At 45.3% G+C, this 18,158-nt stretch overlaps 1 protein-coding gene across 3 annotated transcripts in view; it reads left to right on the forward strand.

The window, feature by feature from the left end:
• The first annotated feature begins 7,502 nt into the window (after nucleotides 1-7,502).
• The window catches only part of CYFIP1 (cytoplasmic FMR1 interacting protein 1), a 90,443-nt gene continuing 79,787 nt past the window's right edge, over nucleotides 7,503-18,158 (forward strand). For 2 of the 3 annotated variants that reach the window (XM_068417704.1, XM_068417723.1), the window contains exon 1: nucleotides 7,503-7,663. The gene's annotated coding sequence lies outside the window, so the exon portion shown is untranslated. Of the gene's footprint in view, nucleotides 7,664-7,688; nucleotides 7,844-18,158 lie in introns of those variants that run through there. The other variant, XM_068417714.1, reaches the window with a different exon arrangement.

An 18,158-nucleotide genomic window follows, 5' to 3' on the forward strand; every position in this document is an offset into this window, starting at 1 on the left:
TTTCACCGTTGTGTGTGTTTCTGCTGAAATCCAGTTGGTAATTTAAAGTTTGAGGGATGTTTCTGCAAGGTAAATGAAGTATGTTACTACCAACTGTGAGACTGTGTAAAACTATTTTTTTTCAGCTGTGAACTAGTAATTACTGTATATGAAAATGAATATTTGGGTTCTTGTTTGAACAGGATATTGGAAAAGGTTCTTGCAAGTTATAGCCATAAAATGTTTTCAGGGAAAAGAATTTTTGTTTTTGCAAGTATAATGCTAAGGAACTTTCTGCTGCCCCATAGCATGTTCTTTTTTATTTGACTGGCTGGAGGTTTTGCTTTTGAGAACATCATGTTTGTATTATCCTCTGCTACCACATCACACACTTTTCTGAGTGGATGTTTTATGTGGTACTAGGTGTGGACACCTATTAACAAAAGCAATTTGTACTTACAGTTTACCATGACTGGTTCTCATTTGAGATTCCGTGTTATTTATTGCATGCAGAGACAGTGTATGTTCTTTATTAACTGTTTCTTGCTTACTCAGAGTAAAACTGAATAGCATACTAAGTTTTAAAAAGCATACTTGTACTAGGAAGTTCAGCGCTTGTATGCACTGGTTCATTACTTTTTGAGTATATGTGTGTCTTGTACTCCGCGCTATCTAACAAGTGGTTGTTTTATTTCTCCTTTCTATATGGTGGCTACCTTCAGTCAAATTACTGTTTTTCATAGACTTACCTTGGATAATATTAGTTAGATATGGGAAAAAAAATCCTTCAGTCCTTCATGTTGATGAAACAATAGTTCCTAGTAAATCCCTTTACAGATTTTACTTATTTTATTTTAAAGACCTCATGCAAGCGAAAGAACGTCTTGTTTCACCCAGTTTCCTGCTTAGGAATTATCCTTGTATTCTGTCGAGAGACTTCTGTGCACTTTGGAGGTGGGTGATGCCTGCATGCCATTTTTCAGCCAACTTCCAATATTTGTTTGCTCTTGTGTTGTCACAGAAGCACAGTGGAAAATCTAGCTCTGGCAATGTTGGCTGATTCTAGTCACGGACACCCTCCATACTTAGCTTTTTGTGTGTCAGTATTACTCAGCTGACAAATTCCCTTGAATGAGGCCGTCTTAGGGCATCCTTTTCTCTTTCTTTAGAACCACAGAAAAATAAGTCCTTTCTTTCAGTGTACATGCCCTCTGATGCCACCAGGACCTTTTGATCAGTCCCCTGGCAGTAGTTAAAATGGCTGTTTACCTGTTTGGAAAAAATAAGGCTTTTAGTGAGGTTGGGGCATTTTAGCTATTTATTTGCTCAAATTTCCTTGTAACATTTTCTGATTTCTTTCCAGAGCAGAGGTGTTACTTGGGTTCTGTCCTGGGTTCATTCCTTCTGGACATTTTTTGACTCTGTTTCCTGGTTTTATCAGTTATCTCTGACTTTATTTGAATCTTAACTTTTGGACACTCTTCTTCTTTGATGGAGGAGACCTAGCATTTGAGTATGCTTTACTTGCACTTCTGGAATTTCAATGAAGCAATTGCAGAGATGATTTATTGTATATGTGTATAGATTTAAGGGGTGTCATAGTCTAGTGTTTTGTAAATTGTCAAGTATAGCTAAAGGAAAGCATAAAAAAATACCCAGCAAAGCATGTAGAAGCTGAACTTTCTAAGCTTCTAAGGGAGTATCTTCCAATTTAAAACCATATTTTTAAGAAAAGCCACTAGGTGGCAGATCTTAAAATTTCAAGGGAATTTTTTTTATTAATTGATCTCTTTCTGAGCTCATGGCTGTTGCTTTCATAACATCAAAAGGCTAATCTGTAGTTAAATGAGAAAAGGCATGTATTTTCTTCTAAATATGTCTGATCTAAAAAAGCATAAATAAGAAATAATTATTTTATAGTTTTAAAAAAATCATTCTTGATTGTGGAGAAGAGGTTTTAATGAATTATTGAAGGAGAAGAAACATACTCTGGTTTATAATCATAGCCAGATTATTCTGATCCTGGAGAACTTGTAACTAGAAAGAGAAAAAACTGTTTAGAACCTGGTGTCAGCCATATTCCTCTATTTTATGCTAAGGCACAAAAAGGCCCACTTGGGATTTTGAAACATGAGAATTAAGTACTTAAATAACGTATGAGGGAGAAGTGTATGGCTTTAAAAAGCAGCACTGATATGGGTGGAACAGCCAGCATCGATTTGGGTGCTTAAAGTAAGGATTTGGTTAGGTGGTATTAGAGAAGATTATAACATTCACAGTGAGATGTTATGTCTGATGTCTAAAATTCCTTGGAAAAGAACGCACTGCATTACTGGAAGCTGTCACAGTTTCATCTGTACTTCATTTCCACCTTTATTTGTTCTCTTTAACTTCTGGGTGCGGTCTCTCATAAAAGTTACAGCATAGAAGCCCTTATCTGTCTGGCTCAGTACTTTTCTTCCTTCTTTTCTTTCCTGTGGGCTTCTGTAATCTCTAGGCCGCATTTTAGCACAGATTTGGTAAATTCTCTAATGCTTTCTTTGCTGTTTAGTTTTAATAACACCTAATTAACCACTAGGTCCTTGAGGACCTTTGCTTGTGTCAAGCAATTGATATCAAAAAAGTTAGCAACCAATACAATAGTTGATTGCATGGTTTCCGTGGTAGCATGGGTTAAATACAGCATCTCTAAATTGCAGGCTGATTAAAAATATTAAAAAATGCCTCTGACGTGCTTTTTAATCTTACTAACTGTAGAGATTTACAAATTTTCCAGCTTGCTTTCTACACTCTTTTGCACCCTGACAGAAAAACCTTTCCTCACTGACACAAATCATATTCATTGGATTGTGCGGTTGCTTATTGCTGCACTGTGCATTTATTGCTGGGAAGGCTGTAGGGGTCACAGGTCTTGGGGTCTAGATAGCTAAAAAAGTTACCGGCATTAGAGGGGCAGGGCTGGGGTGAAGAGCGGGTGGGATGAATGGCCTAACGCACATGCCCTAGTTTCTGTACTGATGTCTTGCATGAGCAAAATGAATGTAATTTATAATAGAATAAAGAAGGGATTTAATGCTTGTTTGTGTCTGTCAGGGAGCTGGTGGGTGGACTCTGCCGTGGTTGGCAGCACAGCATGCAGCATTCTTGGAAAGCAGAGTTGAGGGACATGGGCCCGTTTTACAGATAAAGAGTTAAATCCATGTGAGTTAGCAACAGAACATTTGTCTACCATTTCAGGGAGCTGGAAAGCAGAACTAGGAAGCCCTGCTTGCTCAGATCCATTTGAGATTGTGGCATTCAGCACTAGGAGGGAAGTCGGAACCAGAGAGCTGCACGTCATCATGTGCTGATGGGTATTTATGGATACGCAGCACGCTTGCTGTTGGCAGCTGTGCTCTTGGCGGCACGTGTGCTCTCAGGGGTAGGAATCTGGCTTTTCCTGGAGTTAGAGGTAGGTGTGGGTGAGGAGATCACTTTGCATTTGCATAAGGCCTTGTGAAGTGGAGAGCTCCTGGCTGTAGCCATGGTAGAAGTTATGCCTTTACGTAGCTGGCCAGGCTTCCTGCTGTGGGCAGGTTCTCGCTTGCTGAGCTGGCTGCTCACTGAGAGCTCTGAGGCAGTTGCTGCTTTCTGCTTGGTCTCTTCTGCTTAAACTCTCCCAAGTGCTGTGCCCTTTACATAGGTGCCTGTTTCCTCCTGAGAGCTGAAACAACGGGTTTGCTATATGTAGTGTGGAAGTGTATAATCTTTCCATAGCCTTGCTATACTTTAAACCATTTTCCACATCTAACACAAAATGAAGTCGGTGCTGACTTCTTGTGCGAAAAATCTTACCCAGACCTTTAGAGTATGGACAGGTGGCTGACATGTTGCCAGAGGTTGGATTTAATTTTTTAACTGATTTATAGACAAGTACCTATTTTCTTTCCTTTTAGTTTTGCATGATGTCCTATTCTTGGCGTCATTGCAGGCATTGCCCATTGTGGCTTCATAAATACCTTTCTGTGTCTGGTTGTGACAGTTTCCTGTGTTGCCTTACCTCCTTTCTGAGGATGAAAAGATCTCTGTGGACTCAACAGGTAAAAAAAAATTAAATGAATGGCTAGATATGCTATTAAGCTTAATCACTAATGTATCTGAGTGGAAAGGTGCAAAACCAGAGAGTACATCAGCATCCTAGACACAGCAGCCACCTCGTGGCAGGACAAGATTCCTGTTGAAGCTCTCAGGCTGCTGCGGAATGGAACTCTTCTGTGGATTCCTGTGGGCCCCTGCGGAAGGCTTGCTTTCATTGACTTTGGATAAATAGTACAAGGCCCAAAGAAAGAAACTGAAAATAAAATGTAAATAGCTGGAATTCAGGAAGTAGACTTGTGGGTGTCTGTGGCTAGCATAGCGCCTTGAACAAAGGCTTTATCTAGTCTTCAGACAATTGCGTTAAGCTTGTTACTACCATATTATCTGATGTTCATCTGATATAGGTGTGCATAAATTACCAGGAGCAAGATACATTAGCGTTACAGATCTCGCTAAAGATTGTTGACAGACATGGGTTAAATATCAGGTTTAAATAAATACTACCCAAGGAAGGGCTGTTTGAGATCCTAAGTCTACCATTGGCCTCATAAAAACCACACCTGTCGTCCCATTAATAGGAGATCAGTCAATGGCTTGATCCAGGAGTATGTAGATACATGTATCTTTAGCTAGGCCCAGAAGGCCCACGTTCGGTGGGGCAAGGATAATTAAGGAGGATGAATACACTAGTGGGAGAAGCGGATCAAGGAGACCTGCTGAACCCCTTTAATAATGTACTGTCTTTGCAGTACGTAAATTGCACAAAAGTGGAAAGAGCAGGGAGTTGTGGGGCATTCCAGAATTAAATCAGGCAGCTGGAATGGTGTGATGTGGGCTCTTTTAAAATAGTTTTGATAAGCATGCCTCATGTTACATGAGAATGTAGACATCTGGATGGTAAACTGTGATTGTCCTCTAATTCCAATATCAAATAATAGAAAAGCAGTACAAATCATGACTAGCTGCATGTCATCATGGGTTATCATCAGTGCTTTTTTATCTGACCTTATGAGTAGCTATAAACTCGAGTATGGAAATGTTGATAAAGAGCAGATTGCTCCAGCAGTGAGGAAGTAGCTCCTTCGCCCACTCAATTACTTTCGAAGGAGCTCAGCAAGACGTGGGCCATCAGCCAATCCTTAGGACAACCTGTTACTGCTTGGACAGTATGGTGCCAGTTGGCAGCGTCTTGCTTTCACAGAATCACAGAATGGTTGGGGTTGGAAGGGACCTCTGGAGATGATCTAGTCCAACCCCCTGCCAAAGAAGGTTCTTCTAAAGCATGTTGCACAGGGTTGTGTCCAGGTGGATTTTGAATATCTCCAGAGAAGGAGACCCCACAACCTCCCTGGGCAGCCTGTTCCAGTGCTCTGTCACCCTCAAAGTAAAGAAGTTCATGCAGAGCAGCCACTCCTGGCACCAGGTACAGTATGGGAGCACCAGGCCAGTACAGGAGCTGCAGTGGCAGTCTTGCACAGGAGCACTACGGAGTGTCACCCATCGGGGGGCAAGCTGCTGTTGATCAGATCTTGCTGGGAGCTCTTGGCTTTGCTTGGAGCAAGTTCCGTGTCCTTGATGCTCTGCTGTGGCTTGGTAGCAGAGGTCTTGCTGCTGATGTAGGCCAAGTGGCTGCATTAAGACAAGGCAGCTCTGAATTTGCGCTCACCCAGGACAAAGAAACAAAACTAATCCTGTGTTATGAAGGTGAGTTATTCTTTACTTGAGCAAGCTTGTTGCCCCGAGCAGGGTTTGTGGAAAAGGGCATGGGATGGATTGCATTGAACAGTATCAGTTGTCATTTTAGAAACTAAAGCATCCAGCTCCAGTCCTGCTTTACAGTTTTGGCTGAGCTGGGTTTAGAAGCTAGGCTGATAAGCAGCTGTGATGCGTGAAATCCACCCATTTAATATATGCACTCGAAATGCTTATGAATATATACAAACAGTCAGAGAAGAATAAGCAGCCACATCCTAGAAAAGAAATTGTTTCATAGAAAAGACTAAATGATGACTGTGAAGATGTGTCTGTGATACGAGGAAATGGTAACAATAAGATTTTGAAACAATGTGTAACTTTTCCACAAGCTGTGGGAATTCTTGATGATATGGGATGGGTGGAATAATTGGATAAGGGAGTACTTGAAATAATGAGAATTAGGGGATTTAACAACTTAGCCCCACTTTCCAAAGGCTTTCTTGTAGATGCTATTACCAAAAGGCTATTTAAGGAAACTTAATACAGTGGAAACTTGTTTGAAAAAAACAATAGACGAAGGAATAATTATTCTGTTCTCAGCACAAAAATCAGTAATAGCACAGTGTCCCACTAACAGCTGTTGAAAACAAAGACCTGAAATTGCTTGCTACAGCAATAAAATGTAGTTTGCTGATGGTTAGAGAGGATTTTCAAGAGCAAATAAAATGTTGGGTGCAACTTAAAGCAGTGAGGGAAAATTGTTTGGAAGTTTCCATGGACTCCACTGTAACCCCTACGTGTAGTAGGTTTGTGGATTCTGTTTGCCGTAAGACAGTGGATGGAACGAAGAATCTTGACCAACTTCAGTGAGAGAGAGCTGACAGTTTCATTTTGTGGTGCAGCATCAAGTTCATTAGATGATTCTTGAAAAAAGAAAAACAGAAGTTGAAATGGGAGTACATTACATGGAAAAGGTAAGCAAAGTTTAAAATGAGCAGGTATATACGTGTTTGTTGTGTTTTACAGAAAAATAAAAGCGGGAGGTTGGCAACAGACGGGAAAATAACCGCTCTCCTTTTTTGTTTCTCGTTTCAATGAACAAGCGGCATTTCGGGTACGACAACGTCATCAGTGAGCACCCTCTAGAGGACATTTAACAGGGTTTCCTACGGGATACCCTTTGGTTCTTTAAGGTTAGGTTCCCCCTTCCTTCCTGCTGGGCTCTGGCCCTCGCCGTCCTGCCAAAATTGTAGAGGGGGGGGGGGGGGGGGGGGGGGGGGGAAGTGACCCGTTAACGCCGACCCCGGAGGCCGTGGGGCGCTGGTTTTCGCTGCGGGGGCTCTCACGGTGACGCCGGGGGCACCCGGACGCCGCTGAACAGGGGCGCAGGGTCGAACTTTCTCCGGTTTGTAAGCAAGTACGACGGGGGCACGGCCGTCTTGTATATAGATTTATTTTCTTATATATAGATTTCCCTGTGCATATGGCACAGAAAAGGTCGCTTTCGTTAAAAGCAAAGAGACGGATCACGCCGTGGCAGCCGAGGACGCAGCTCCGCCGCCTACGGCAGCCCCGGGACGGCTCCCGGCTCCCCAGGAGGAGGAGGAGGAGGAGCCGGAGCCGCCAAGGGGGGGAAGGGGCGGCAGGTTTGGGATGAGGCGGGAGGAGGAGGAGCTGGAGCGGCAGGAAGGGTGTTTCCCTGCGCAGCTCCCGGTTGAAGTGACTCAGACAGGAAACTCCCCGCCAGGCGCGGCCCAGGAGCGGAGCCGCCGGCCCGACGCAACCCTCGGCGGCGGCAGTGGCGGCCGGGCCGGGCCGAGCCGAGCCGACCGGAGCCCCCGGGCGGGCGGACAGACAGACGGGCCCCTCCCGCCGCCGGGCAGCGCCGTTCCCGGGAGCCGGCGGCGAGCGGGTGAGCAGCGCTTCCCCGGGCGCGGGAGCGGCCTGCCCGCGGGGCCGGGGCCGTCCCTGCGGCGGCTCCGCCGCTTCGGGTGCGGCTTCACCCCCCTCCCCCGTTTATAGGTGCTTGCTCCGAGGCGCCGGGCGGTTCCGCGCCCGCTCCGCGCCCCTCTCGCTCGTGCCCGCGAGCCCGGTACGCGTGTTTTTGATTTATTTATTTCTTCCCCTCGCCCTGGTTTTGGTGGCCCCCCCGCCCCGGGCTGCCCCCCTCGCTTGCAGGCTGCGGCCCGTCCCGCCTCGGGGCCTCCCCGGGGCCGCCGGCTTGGCGGTGCCGGTGCCGCCGGGGGGGCTCCCGCTGCTCGGGCGGAGCCGGGCCCCGGGGCGCTGCTGTGGCGGGGCGGCGGGGAGGGTCGCCGGGCGCTGAGGCGGGAGGCGGGCGGGTGGCCGTTCCCTCAGGCGGGCCCGGGCAGTCGGTGAAGCCTGAGGGGCAGTTAGCTAAAAGCTGATTTTAGTCTCTTCTTCAGGGTGTGGGGTCTGAATCGTTCTCTGCCACGCGTAGCTCCTGTGTCTGTAACACGGGGGTGGTGGGAGTTGTGCTTCCTAGGCTGTCGGGGAGCGGGTTAGGCGGGGAAAAAATAGACGCAAAAAGACTTATGCAAGTTTGTCCCGCTTCTCAGATGGAGGAGATACCTAGTGTCTGTCTAAGGACACAGAGTAACTTCCTCTTGAGGAAGTTGGGTTTTATCCCGTTAAAGTAATTATGCTTCAGTGAGAGCAACAATGTAAGTACAAAACTCCTCCAGTGAACAGTCCAGTACTCCGTCCCTCTCGTACCTGTCTCGGACGAGCAAAGAGATGAGGACAGACACACACTTCATCTGTGTGACTTTTCCTCTAGTTCATCAGCAGCTCTGCTAATTGTCTTTGCCTTTCATTAGGCTCTCATTGCCTTGATTTTTATTCCTGCTCTGTTTGATGACAGTTCTGAGTAGCATTTAGACATGTAAATGGTTGGTTGTGCCAGGGAGGCTGTTAGGAGGAAGTTGTCTTCGTGGGATGCAGCCAGTCTGCCTGAAGTGGTGGCTGGAGAGCGCACATTAGAGGGGGAGGAAAGCTGTCTGGAGGAATTTCTTCTTAATTAGAAGGTCATACTATGCTTTGCTGTAAACTGTGGGACGTGGAAAGCTTAGGCTAATGAGCAACTCCAGTCCTTATTGCATTCCAGTTATTTATTTGCCCTAACTTTATTACAATAAACTTACTGAACAGGTACACATGCAGTGTCGCTGGTTGGCGTGTTTTTCAAAGTGGAACTTCTAATGATACCGTAATGCAATTCTGCGATCTCTGGATTATGTTTATATTAATTGCACTTATACAAACTGTTTTATGCTCAGACTGAGCATCTCTGAGCTATATGCTTGAAAATGTGTTGTTAGTCCTTACTTCAGTGGTTCTTGGCTTTGTCTAAGTCCTACTTTTACCTTTTAAAAACTTTTTGGCTTTTTAAACACGGAGCTCCTCCTGATTTAATGTAAAAGGCTCTTTAAGCATTCCCAGACAACTGGTCTGTGAAGTCTGGCTAGTGTAGGCAGCCAGTGTCTCAGTAGCTGCCAGGAAGGAGGAAGAATTTGGAAGCAGCCTGTACAGCGTCGGGGTACCGCAGGAAGGCTTAGTTGCAGTGTAGTCAAAGCTTGCTTGGCTTGCCCTCAGAGAAATGTACAGTAGTCTTTTCTGCAGCAGCTTAGATTTTTTTTTTTTTTTTTTTATTTTTGGTAAAGGACGGTGTAATTGATGGAATATCTCAATTATACTTTGTGGTTTTCAGATTGCCACACCTAACTTATTTATTTATTTTGAGAAGAAACATCTCAAAATCTTAGAAAAATAAACAAGTTCCCCCCCTGCAAACTGCCCTGCTGAAGATGAGTAAGACTTCGTGTGTTTTGTTTACAGACCTTGGGTTTGGTCAATTCCTGTTGAGGGTCATGATGAGGAGAGTAGAGTGGTGTTTGAAATGCGTTCAGCAGTGTTAACTTGATAGATATCACAATATTTAAATCTAAGTGGAGGTGAATTATATAAGTTGTTTAAAAAATAAAAATCTAGCTTATAAGAAAGGAATGTTCCACGAAGAATCCAGGCTTTTCAGTTCTTGGGTCCCGAATGTGTGACTTACAAAAGCTGGCAGTCCTTCAGTGGTGTACATGTAACATGCAAAGCATTCATTACAAGATTCTTGTTTGTGAAGTTTGCCTTAGGTGGAAATGGGCCCCGGGCTTGAACCCACAAATTCTCTTGACCCATTACACAGACTTTAAAGCGTAATTAAATAATTAACAGATATCTGTTCCAGCTGTGTGTTTTATGTTAGAAGTTTGTCTGATATACTCCTTAAGTTTTGGTTAGTGCTTTGTTTATTCATTCTGCGAGAGAGGTGCCTTGGAAGTTGGCTTGTTCCTGAGGGTAGGTTTCACAATCTTGTGATAACTCTTCTCAGAATCATCCGATTTTTGTTTTTCATTTTATTTCTTGAAGATTTCCAAGGTATTCACGCTGAGGTAGAAACTTCGGGGCAGTTGGATTTGATCTGCAAAGTTGGAACAAAAAGATGGAAGAAAAAATCTCCACAAAGCTCCTTTTCTTGGATTCAGTTTTATTTGTCCTTCGGCCTGAAAGCTTCTAGAATCACTTACAGTGCTGTACAAGAGAGAATTAATTTTAGCGTAATTTCCACACATATTTCACGTACACATCAAGACAGTCTCATTTTACAGTCGTTTCTCTGCTTTCTTGAGGCAAGCTCTTCATGTGGTTCCTTTGCTGTATCAACAAGTAAAGTAAACTTTAATGTCGGGCAGCATGTTATACCGTAGTGAATCAGAAGTCAGCCGTATGATTGACTTCACTTCTCTTGAAACAGTGGCAGCGCAAGTTTCTGCGTTTTCATTGTTTATATATTTTTAAATAGCTGTAGTTACTATGGCAAGCCCCAACTTAATAAGCAATTATTCTTGAACCCAATTAAGTGCTTGTTTACCTAGGGATGCTGCAGGACCTTGACACAAACCAAGCGTGGATGGCCAGTGAAGTGGTTCGGGTGGATCCATCCTTGCGCTTGGGAATGTGGTTCCTTTAAACAGTCCTGAGCTTCCATTTGGATGTGCTCTCAGATGGTACAGAGAGGGAGTAGTAAATACAACAGATTTGGAAACTGTTGATATTTAGACCATATACTTTGTTACGAGTGGCCTTTGGCAGACTTATTCTTGCAGGGCATTTTGTTAGTTTTTGGCTACATTGTTATTTGAATACATAACAAATTAAAGCCCCCTGTATTTGTCCTTTTTTTATGCCATGCATGCAGCGTGTGAAATATGACTGTATACCTACAAAAAATTACTGAGAACTTAGTCATGGTTCTTATATTTTTAAGCTACGGACATCAGTTTAGGATGCTTCTTTATTATACAGCTGCCATTTGTAGGGCTCTGGGGAATTACACACTTTGCTGTGTAATACCAGTAACTGAGAGTGTGTATTGATTTGCTTGGTTTAACTATAATTCCATTAATCCATATCACCTGCATTTCTAGTGGTAAAATTAATGTATGATGCATTGATGAGACTTGCTACAGGAAGGCAGAGGGTGTAAAATAGCAGATAATCTTTCTAGCTCTTGGCACCAGAAATGTTGTAACTCATCTTTTGGGTAGCTCCTTATTTTGTGAACACACCGGCAAAAAAATCTGAAGCTGATTTTCTTCATAGGACTTGAAAAATTTTCTCTGTGTCAGTGTGTACTCTTTGCTCTCCACCTCTATTGTGTCTGTAAATATATGTGCATTCATTTGTAAATGTGTGTGTTGTGGAGAAAATCCTGTCTTCAAACAGTTCATTGTTTTTTGGGAAAAGTGGCAATCTCGGGCTTCTAACTGTAAAATGTAGGGTCGTGGTAAAGGTGGGTATGGCACAAATAATTGTCAGGCACTTGCCACCTCAGTAGAAACCCGCTTCCCCTCAGGTTGATAGTCAGCAGGATAGCAAGGGAATTTATAGCTGTGTGACTTTTCAAGAGAAAGCCCGTTGTGGGAGGGGTGATTTAGGGTTGTTGTGGGCAGCAGAGTTGAGAGCAGATCTGGCTGGGGGTGCTGGGGAGGGACCCCAGCTCTCCAAGCTTTCCCCACTGGGAGGTGATGGTCCTTTCTCCCAGGGATAGCTAGGAGGAGCGCCTGTGCCCTGCTGCCATATCCCTTCCCCACATCTTCTGTAGCTGTTTCATTCTGTCAGACCTCTGCTCCTGCTGGCAGGGACCCCAGTGGGGCATCAGTCTCACGGCCTGGTGAGGCACTGAGCTCAGGGAGGGCTCTTGAGGTGGAAACCCCTTTGTAGCTAAATGAGCTGCCTGCTGGGCACTCCCTGTATGGGACTTACCCAGTTGTGGTCTGCCAGGTGTGGATTTGCAACCCTCCAAGTCATGCTGTGAGGTCCCTGTTAAATTCTTCTCAATAACCAGAGAGCAGTAAAGGTGAACATGGTGGTCCTTCAGTTGGGTGGTTGCTCTGTGGTTCTGCATGTGTGTTGCCAGGATAGATGCCCTGGCATAGGCACAGCTTAAAGTGAATGTCCTCTGCAAGAGAGGAGATTCTACCTGCTAACTTTAATAAAGCTTTTCTTATTTTAAGTAATTGGGAAACACGTGAGGAACTGATGCTTCTGTTCTTGCTTTCGTTAGAGGTAAATGCCAGGGCAGCAGGCTGTGGTGCCCCCTTTTCTCTGGGTCATGAGTGCTCCTGGTTTACAAAGCAGTTACTTAGGGAGGGAAATTGCATGACTTCTCCATGCTTGGACCAGATGTTGGGAGATTTTCTCAGTTTAATGGGGTGTCTCTCAGCAAGGCGCTCACAGGGCTGGTTTCTGCAGGTCTGCTTCTCAGGAATGTTGGTGGGGAGGTAGCAGAATGGCCAAGCAACTTTTTAAAGCCAAGAATTACTCATTTGGAGCAAAAAATGCCATTCCCCCTCCCTCCACTGAAAGGCATCTTAAGACTTCAGAAAGCGTGTAGACTTAGGCTTATTAGATGGTGCTCTCTACAAATGATTAGCAGGGTTGAGTCTCAGGAATGTTCTTATGAATGAACACAATGTTAAGTAAAAAGAAAAAAAGAAATGGTGCTTTTGGTTTTAGAAACAAATACTCAGATTTCAAAATCAGTACTGTGGTTTTATGTTAGGACATGAGTCTCGAGTTGACATGCTAAGTAGTTATTCCAGCTCTGTAAATGGTACAAGGAGTGTCACCGAAATCGTGAATAAAACCTCTTAACACCAATGTAGCATTAAGAAGCAGGCACACCTTTATTGCAGCGCTGGGCAGCACGGGGGATAGTCCCTCTAAAATCATGCGTGCCCCCCTCGGTAGTTCATCTTATATTTATGTAGCAAAATATGACATATTCATTATGATTCCAAGGACGCCTATACGTATTCATAACTTTTTCCCCGAAAAGGCGATCTTTGCTATAATAAGTTCCAGGAAATCGTTTCCATAGTCTCCACCTGTAGCTCCTCCTGATTGCACATGCGCAGTTTCTCCTGGTGGTCGTGGGCTGGGGTCTCTAGGATGAAGGCCGTATGTCTGCCTCGCTGTGCACTTTTCACCTTTCCTTCTTGTGCAGGTGTGGTAGTACCTTGGCTCTTAATCAAGCCTCGAGAGCAGTTCTGGCTGGTCTCTAACGTGCTGCAACTTGTTAATCCAGTAACTCCAAGCAAACTCAAGTGGAAGAAGAGGGTGTACAGATTGTGGAAGGAGGGGCTGGCCACTTGGGAGGAATATAAGTCTGTTGTCAGAGGATGTAGGGAGGCAACTAGGAAAGCTAAGGCCTCCTTGGAATTAAACTTTGCAAGAGAGGTCAAGGACAACAGAAAGGGCTTCTTCAAATACATTGCAGGTAAAGCCAACACTAGAGGCAATGTAGGCCCACTGATGAATGAGGTGGGGGCCCTGGAGACAGAGGATAAAAAAAAGGCGGAGTTACTGAATGCCTTCTTTGCCTCTGTCTATACTGCTGGAGGCTGTCCTGAGGAGCCCCGGACCCCTGAGGCCCCAGAAGAAGTCAGGATAGAGGAGGAATCTGTCTTGGTAGATGAGGGCTGGGTCAGGGACCAATTAAGCAACCTGGACGTCCATAAATCCATGGGCCCTGATGGGATGCATCCGCGGGTGCTGAGGGAGCTGGCGGAAGTCGTTGCTAGGCCACTCTCCATCATCTTTGCTAAGTCGTGGGCAACGGGAGAGGTGCCTGAGGACTGGAGGAAAGCGAATGTCACTCCAGTCTTCAAAAAGGGCAAGAAGGAGGACCCAGGTAACTATAGACCGGTCAGCCTCACCTCCATCCCCGGAAAGGTGATGGAACAACTTGTTCTTGGTGCTGTCTCTAGGCACATCAAGGATAGGGGGATCACTAGGGGCACTCAGCATGGCTTCACCAAGGGGAAGTCTTGCTCAACCAACTTGATAGCCTTTTATGAGGATGTTACCCGGTGGACAGATGATGGTAAAGCTGTGGATGTGGTCTATCTCGATTTCAGTAAAGCGTTTGACACGGTCTCCCACAGCATCCTCGCAGCTAAACTGGGGAAGTGTGGTCTGGATGATCGGGTAGTGAGGTGGATTGTGAACTGGCTGAAGGAAAGAAGCCAGAGAGTAGTGGTCAGTGGGACAGAGTCCAGTTGGAGGTCTGTGTCTAGCGGAGTCCCTCAAGGGTCGGTTCTGGGACCAGTTCTATTCAGTATATTCATTAATGACTTGGATGAGGGAATAGAGTGCACTGTCAGCAAGTTCGCTGATGACACCAAACTGGGAGGAGTGGCTGACACACCGGAAGGCTGCGCAGCCATTCAGAGAGACCTGGACAGGCTGGAGAGTTGGGTGGGGAGAAATTTAATGAAATATAACAAGGGCAAGTGTAGAGTCCTGCATCTGGGCAAGAACAACCCCATGTACCAGTACAAGTTGGGGGCAGAGCTGTTGGAGACCAGCGTAGGGCAAAGGGGCCTGGGGGTCCTAGTGGACAACAGGATGATCATGAGCCAGCAGTGTGCCCTTGTGGCCAAGAAGGCCAATGGCATCCTGGGGTGTATTAGAAGGGGGTGTGTTTAGCAGGTCGAGAGAGGTTCTCCTCCCCCTCTACTCTGCCCTGGTGAGGCCGCATCTGGAATATTGTGTCCAGTTCTGGGCCCCTCAGTTCAAGAAGGACAGGGAACTGCTAGAGAGAGTCCAGCGCAGAGCCACGAAGATGATTAAGGGAGTGGAACATCTCCCTTATGAGGAGAGGCTGAGGGAGCTGGGTCTCTTTAGCTTAGAGAAGAGGAGACTGAGGGGTGACCTCATTAATGTTTATAAATATGTAAAGGGCAAGTGTCAAGAGGATGGAGCCAGGCTCTTCTCAGTGACATCCCTTGACAGGACAAGGGGCAATGGGTGCAAGCTGGAACACAGGAGGTCCCACTTAAATATGAGGAAAAACTTCTTTACGGTGAGGGTGACCGAACACTGGAACAGGCTGCCCAGAGAGGTTGTGGAGTCTCCTTCTCTGGAGACATTCAAAAGCCGCCTGGACGCGTTCCTGTGTGATATGGTCTAGGCAATCCTGCCCCGGCAGGGGGATTGGACTAGATGATCTTTCGCGGTCCCTTCCAATCCCTAACATTCTGTGATTCTGTGATTCAACTAGTGTCCATGAGGGTCTCTAACAAAACAAGAGGTCCAGTAACTTACCTGGTGGGGTTTCTATGGTTACCTGTTAAAACTCAACAATCCTATGGCTAATTTCACAGACTCTAAGGCAGAACACAGCACCCCTTCCACCATTATACCTATTCACAGAATCACAGAATCAACCAGGTTGGAAGAGACCTCTGGGATCATCGAGTCCAACCGTTGCCCTGACACCACCCTGTCAACTAGACCATGGCACTAAGTGCCATGTCCAGTCTTTTCTTAAACACATCCAGAGATGGTGACTCCACCACCTCCCTGGGCAGCCCATTCCAATGTCTAATAACCCTTTCTGAAAAGAAATTCTTCCTGATGTCCAACCTGAACCTCCCCTGGCGAAGCTTGAGGCTGTGTCCTCTTGTCCTATCGCTAGTTGCCTGGGAGAAGAGGCCAACTCCCACTTCACTACAACCTCCCTTCAGGTAGTTGTAGACTGCAATAAGGTCACCTCAGAGCCTCCTCTTCTCCAGGCTAAACAACCCCAGCTCCCTCAGACGTTCCTCGTAGGTCATACCCTCCAGACCCTTCACCAGCTTGGTCGCCCTCCTCTGGACTCGCTCCAACACCTCAACATCTTTCTTGAAGTGCGGGGCCCAGAACTGAACACAGTACTCAAGATGTGGCCTCACCAGTGCCGAGTACAGAGGGACGATCACTTCCCTAGACCGGCTGGCTACACTATTCCTAATAGAGGCCAGGATGCCATTGGCCTTCTTGGCCACCTGGGCACACTGCTGGCTCATGTTTAGCCGGCTGTCGATCAGCACCCCCATTATTCTATTAAACTTATCTTCTTATGATTTTAAATTACATTTCATTTAATTTCAAATATTTGTAACAGGAGCTTTCGGAGATGCTTACCTTTATGCACCACAGGAATGCAAGAGATTTGTTTCCAGGGTCTAGATAAAAAATATGGTATTGCTGTATGTCACTTTAAAATCCGTTAATTCTGATAGGGACATGGATTCTTTGTTGGTGGGAAATAAAAATGCTATAGACCTGAACTTGATTTATAGTCTTCTTTCAGTATAGCTCTAATTATTTTAAGTGGATTCACTGACATATATTAAATCAATAAGGAGAGTGCACTGAATTATACATTCTGAATGTAAAGTTCAGGTAAACTGTCATGACACATTGCTCAAGATGGATGTGGATGCTTATCAGGTGATACCAGAAGTCAAGCTTTTGATGATTTTTTTACTGAACCTGCATATTTTCATGTATGGTATAAAAATGAAAGTATAAAATGTTAGAGATTATGAGCTCATTTAAAGGAAAAAGAAGGCTTAAGACACTGAAAGCTATTTGCTTATTTTCGTTTTCTCCTCCACCCTGTCCTGTAGTATTTCCTTAATTTTTTAAGAGAACTGTTAAATTATAACTCGCTGCTTGTCTGATTCTCCCACTCCTCCCTGAAATGCATGTGGTGGTACATTTTTTAACAGCTTCCAAAGCTTGTTTTTTTTTTTTAAGATACTGTAATTTTGCAGAATTATACATTACTCTTGTACTGCATCGGATATTAAATAAAAAGCTACTTTTAAGCATGAATAGTACCAATTTGCCAAATAGATCTTCCAACTTATTTTTCAGATAGAGAAGCATATTTTTTTTTTTTTTTCTTCAATGAAAGCTGAGGGGGTTGTGCTGGGGATTTTAGTAAATACTTTCAGGTAGAGGGAAGGAGTGGGAATGACAGCTCGCAGCCTCGGTTTTAAAGAGTAATTTTTATTTGAAGCCTTTGTTCACTTTTTAAACTTAAAATAAGTCAGTGCCAAAGCCAGAGCTTCACCTGTGGGTTTGCATTGAAAAAACCTGCTGGATATAATGAATGTCTGTCATGTCATGGGGGGCATATGCTGTAAGACGGAGCTGGACGCATAATGCGGAGGTGCTGCAGAAGGGAGCCTTGGGGGGCTGCCCCGACCTGGGGGTGCTGTGGCTGACGGCCTCCCCACAGGCAGGGGCTGCTGCCAGGCTGGCTCCACCCAGAAGCGGTGAGACTGACCTTGGAGCAACTGTGTCTGGACATGGGCTCCAAAAGAGAGTGCTATCTCCCTATCCCTCCAGAAAACAATGTTTTCTTCTTTATTTCTCCCCAGTCTTGTGAAATGAAAGTACAGTTCAAGAACTCACATGCTTAAATAAACAGTTTGTCTAAGGCTGAGGGGTTGCATTATTGCTTAGATTGGAATCTAAAGACTCCAGACTAATGACTTTCGATCTCTGTGGCTCATCTCCCTCACCTGTAATGTGACAGCCTGGTGCTCAGCCTGCCATCCACTGCTCCTTTCAGCAAATGCACACAGGTGCACCTTTTTTCACAGAATCACAGAATGGTTGGGGTTGTAAGGGACCTCTGGAGATCATCCAGTTCAACCCCCTGCCAAAGCAAGTTCCCCTAGAGCATGTTGCACAGGATCGTGTCCAGGTGGGTTTTGAATATCTCCAGAGAAGGAGACTCCACAACCTCCCTGGGCAGCCTGTTCCAGTGCTCTGTCACCCTCAAAGTGAAGAAGTTTTTCCTCATATTGAGATGGAACTTCCCATGTTTCAGTTTGTGCCCATTGCCCATTGTCCTGTCACTGGGCACCACTGAGAAGAGTCTGGCCCCATCCTCTTGACACCCGCCCCTAAGGTATTTTTAAGTATTGCTAAGATCCCCCTTCAGTCTTCTCTTCTCCAGACTAAACAGGCCCAGCTCCCTCAGCCTCTCCTTGTTA

This window comes from Nyctibius grandis, chromosome 2, assembly GCF_013368605.1.
Source record: "Nyctibius grandis isolate bNycGra1 chromosome 2, bNycGra1.pri, whole genome shotgun sequence".
In the NCBI taxonomy this organism is placed as follows: Eukaryota; Metazoa; Chordata; class Aves; order Nyctibiiformes; family Nyctibiidae; genus Nyctibius; species Nyctibius grandis.